Below are 5,080 nucleotides of genomic sequence, written 5' to 3'. Positions count from 1 at the left end.
CCCCCACCCTCGTGGGCAGCCCGGGACTCTTCTAGCCCAACTCTTTTACTCCATGACCTTCTTGTGGTCCAAAAATAAGTTCCGTGAAGTTTCAGGTCAATTGGACTCCGTTTGATTTTCCTTTTCTGCGATACTCAAAAACAAGGAAAAACAGAAACTGGCACTGGGCTCTAGGTTAATAGGTTAGTCCCAAAAATCATATAAAATAGCACATAAATGCATAAAAAACATCCTAGATGGATAATATAATAGCATGGAACAATAAAAATTATAGATACGTTGGAGACGTATCAACCATCCCCAAGCTTAATTCCTGCTCGTCCTCGAGTAGGTAAATGATAAAAACAGAATTTTTGATGTGGAATGCTACCTAATATATTTATCAATATAATCTTCCTTATTGTGGCAAGAATATTCAGATCCATAAGATTCAATACAAAAGTTTAATATTGACATAAAAATAATAATACTTCAAGCATACTAACCAAGCAATTATGTCTTATCAAAATAACATAGCCAAAGAAATCTTATCCCTACAAAATCATATAGTTGGCCATGCTTCATTTTCTTCACACAAAATGCTCCCATCATGCACAACCCTGATGACAAGCCGAGCAATTGGTTCATACTTTTTAATGCGCTTCAGCCTTTTCAACCCTCACGCAATACATGAGCGCAAGCCATGGAAGACAAAAAGAAGAAAGTCTCACATTGACGCGGCTAATCAATGGGCTATGGAGATACCCATCAATTGATGTCAATACGAGGAGTAGGGATTGCCATGCAACGGATGCACTAGAGCTATAAATATATGAAAGCTCATCAAAAGAAACTAAGTGGGTGTGCATCCAACTTGCTTGCTCACCAAGACCTAGAGCATTTTGAGGAAGCCCATCAATGGAATATACAAGCCAAGTTCTATAATGAAAAATTCCCACTAGTATATAAAAGTGACAAAATAAGAGACTCTCTATCATGAAGATCATGGTGCTACTTTGAAGCACAAGTGTGGAAAAAGGATAGTAACATTGTCCCTTCTCTCTTTTTCTCTCATTTTTTCGTTTCTTTTTTTTTAATTTTTTTAATTTGGGCCTTCTCTCCTTTTTTCTTTTTCTTTTGGCCTCTTTTTTTTGTTTCGTCCGGAGTCTCATCCCGACTTGTGGGGGAATCATAGTCTCCATCATCCTTTCCTCACATGGGACAATGCTCTAATAATGATGATCATCACACTTTTATTTACTTAGAACTCAAGAATTACCACTCGATACTTAGAACAAAATATGACTCTATGTGAATGCCTCCGGCGGTGTACCGGGATATGCAATGAATCAAGAGTGACATGTATGAAAAATTAGCATGGTGGCTTTGCCACAAATATGATGTCAACTACATGATCATGCAAGGCAATATGACAGTGATGATGCGTGTCATAATAAACTAAACGGTGGAAAGTTGCATGGCAATATATCTCGGAATGGCTATGGAAATGCCATAATAGGTAGGTATGGTGGCTGTTTTGAGGAAGATATAAGGAGGTTTATGTGTGATAGAGCATATCGTATCACGGGGTTTGGATGCACCAGCGAAGTTTGCACCAACTCTCAAGGTGAGAAAGGGCAATGCACGGTACCGAAGAGGCTAGCAATGATGGAAGGGTGAGAGTTGGTAATATCCATGGACACACATTAGTCATAAAGAACTCATATACTTACTGCAAAAGTTTATTAGCCCTCGAAGCAAAGTACTACTACGCATGCCCCTAGGGGGATAGATTGGTAGGAAAAGACCATCGCTCGTCCCCGACCGCCACTCATAAGGAAATTAATCAAAGAACACTCCATGCTTCAAGTTTGTCACACAACGTTTACCATACGTGCATGCTACAGGACTTGCCAACCTCAACACAAGTATTTCTCAATTTCATAATTACCCAACTAGGACGACTCTAATATCACCACCTTTATATCTCAAAACAACTATCAAGTATCAAACTTCTCTTAGTATTCAATGCACTTTATATGAAAGTATTTATTATATCCATCTTGGATGCCTATCATATTAGGACTAGTTTCATAACCAAAGCAAATTACCATGCTGTTTAGGACTCTCAAAATAATATAAGTGAAGCATGAGAGTTCATCTATTTCTTCAAAATAAAACCACAGTCGTGCTCTAAAAGGATATAAGTGAAGCACTAGAGCAAATGACAAACTACTCCGAAAGATATAAGTGAAGATCAATGAGTAGTTGAATAATTATGTAACAATGTGAAGACTCTCTAACATTTAAGAGATTCAGATCTTGGTATTTTATTCAAACAGCAAGCAAAACAAAAGAAAATAAAATGACGCTCCAAGCAAAACACATATCATGTGGTGAATAAAAATATAGCTCCAAGTAAAGTTACCGATGAACGAAGATGGAAGAGGGGATGCCTTCCGGGGCATCCCCAAGCTTAGGCTCTTGGTTGTCCTTGAATATTACCTTGGGGTGCCTTGGGAATCCCCAAGCTTAGGCTCTCGCCACTCCTTATTCCATAGTCCATCGAATCTTTACCCAAAACTTGAAAACTTCACTACACAAAACTTAACAGAAAACTCGTAAGCTCCGTTAGTATAAGAAAATAAATCACCACTTAGGTACTATTGTGAACTCATTATAAATTCATATTGGTGTAATATCTACTGTATTCAAACTTCTCTATGGTTCATACCCTCCGATACTACTCATAGATTTATCAAAATAAGTAAACAACACATAGAAAACAGAATCTGTCAAAAACAGAAAAGTCTGTAGTAATCTGTATCAAACGTATACTTCTGGAACTCCAAAAATTATGAAATAAACTGGTGGACCTGAGAAATTTGTCTATTAATCATCTGCAAAAATAATCAACCTAAAAGCACTCCCCAGTAAAAAATGGCAGCTAATATCGTGAGCGCTAAAGTTTCTGTTTTTTACAGCAAGATCATAAAGACTTCACCCAAGTCTTCCCAAAGGTTCTACTTGGCACAAAAACTAATTAAAACATGAAACCACATCTAACCAGAGGCTATATATATTATTTATTACTAAACAGGAACAAAAATCAAGGAAAAAAATAAAAATTGGGTTGCCTCCCAACAAGCGCTAACGTTTAACGCCCCTAGCTAGGCATGATGATTTCAATGATGCTCACATAAAAGATAAGAATTGAAACATAAAGAGAGCATCATGAAGAATATGAATAGCACATTTAAGTCTAACCCACTTCCTATGCATAGGGATTTTGTGAGCAAACAACTTATGGGAACAATAATCAACTAGCATAGGAAGGCAAAACAAGCATAACTTTAAGATCTTCAACACATAGAGAGGAAACTTGATATTATTGCAATTCCTACAAGCATATGTTCCTCCCTCATAATAATTTTCAGTAGCATCATGAATTAATTCAACAATATAACCATCACATAAAGCATTCTTTTCATGATCTACAAGCATAGAAAATTTACTACTCTCCACATAAGCAAAATTCTTCTCATTCGGAATAGTGGGAGTATAATAAGAAACTCGAATACTATAAATTGTTTCCATATTAAAAGAGTAATGTTCAGAAAAAGGGTAATCATAATCATGACAAGTTTTATAAATATAAGCATCACTACTTTTTATAGCATAAGTTTCATCACAATAATCATCATAAGTAGCAACTTTGTTCTCATCATAATCAATTGAAACCTCTTCCGAAATAGTGGATTCATCACTAAATAAATTCATGACCTCTCCAAATCCACTTTCATAAATATTATAAGATTCAACACCCTCCAAAATAGTGGCATCATTACTTCCTAAAGTTGACACTCTTCCAAACCCACTTTCATCAATATAACCATCATAAATAGGAGGCATGCTATCATCATAATAAATTTGCTCATCAAAACTTGGGAGGCTAAAAATATCATCTTCATTAAACATAGCATCTCCAAGCTTGGGACAAACATTAATTGCAGCAAATATATTCTCAAACATGTCATTCTCATCAAACATAGCATCCCCAAGCTTGGGCCTTTTCATATCATAAGCATAATCATTCTCATCATTAATAATATGGATAGCACCAATAGTATAGGAATTATCATCATCACAATGAGTAATAGGAGCAACATCATTTGGGATGGATACCTTTCTACCTTTGCTTCTCCATCTTTTCTTTTTCTTCTTCACATCATGTGTGGGTTTAACCCTCTTTTTTGAGCTCCTTATTAATGAGATTGGTTGAATAGAAAGCTCCTCCTCGTTACCTGATTCATCATAAGAAATAATAGGAGGATATTGGGAAGTCTCTTCCCTTTCATTAGTATTCTCTTCATCTTCTATTTTCTTTCTTGTCTTTATGTAATTGGCAATATAAGGATTTTCAATGCAAATCACCGCACAATACATAAAAATTTCTTCTAGATCAAAATCAAGAAATCTATCAAGATTAAATTTTGGAATACCCTCAGTTATACGTTTCATTTCTTCATACCCCAAAAGAAGACTAAGCTCTTTATGATGCTCAAGGGTAATCAAGTTATCACAATTTTTGGACACGATTTGATCATGAAACAAATAGCATTCGAGCTTTAAATGACCATCACCACAAAAAAAAGACACATCCGTGACATTTTGGGCCGAACGAAATTTTTTTCTGTCATACATATGACACTTCTATGACGATAATTGTGACAAAACCCGGTATCATCATAGATGTGGTGGGCTCCTACTTCTATGACAAAAAATCATGACAGAAAATGGGCTTTTCGTCTTGGGCGGGCCGGAGACGCAACTGCATGACATTCTTTGGGCCGTCCATGACGGAAAAAACCGTGGTAGAAGCGAGGGCGAGGAAAATTTTGGGGAGTTCCCGGTTACGGTGGGTGGTCGGGGGCCGAGCGATGCGCATTTCTCTCGTACACGTACGCGCGTGTGTGCGAGGCGTTGGCTCTAACTGAACCCGAGCGAGGCGTTGGGCTGTAACTGAACCCGAGTGATTGCACTGCAGGCTACGCGTTACTGAACCCGAGCGATCGATCGATGGCTGTTAACTGAACCCGAT

This window comes from Triticum aestivum, chromosome 7D (assembly GCF_018294505.1).
Source record: "Triticum aestivum cultivar Chinese Spring chromosome 7D, IWGSC CS RefSeq v2.1, whole genome shotgun sequence".
In the NCBI taxonomy this organism is placed as follows: Eukaryota; Viridiplantae; Streptophyta; class Magnoliopsida; order Poales; family Poaceae; genus Triticum; species Triticum aestivum.
The sequence above is the reverse complement of the archived record's forward strand: the minus strand, read 5'-3'. Positions refer to the sequence as shown.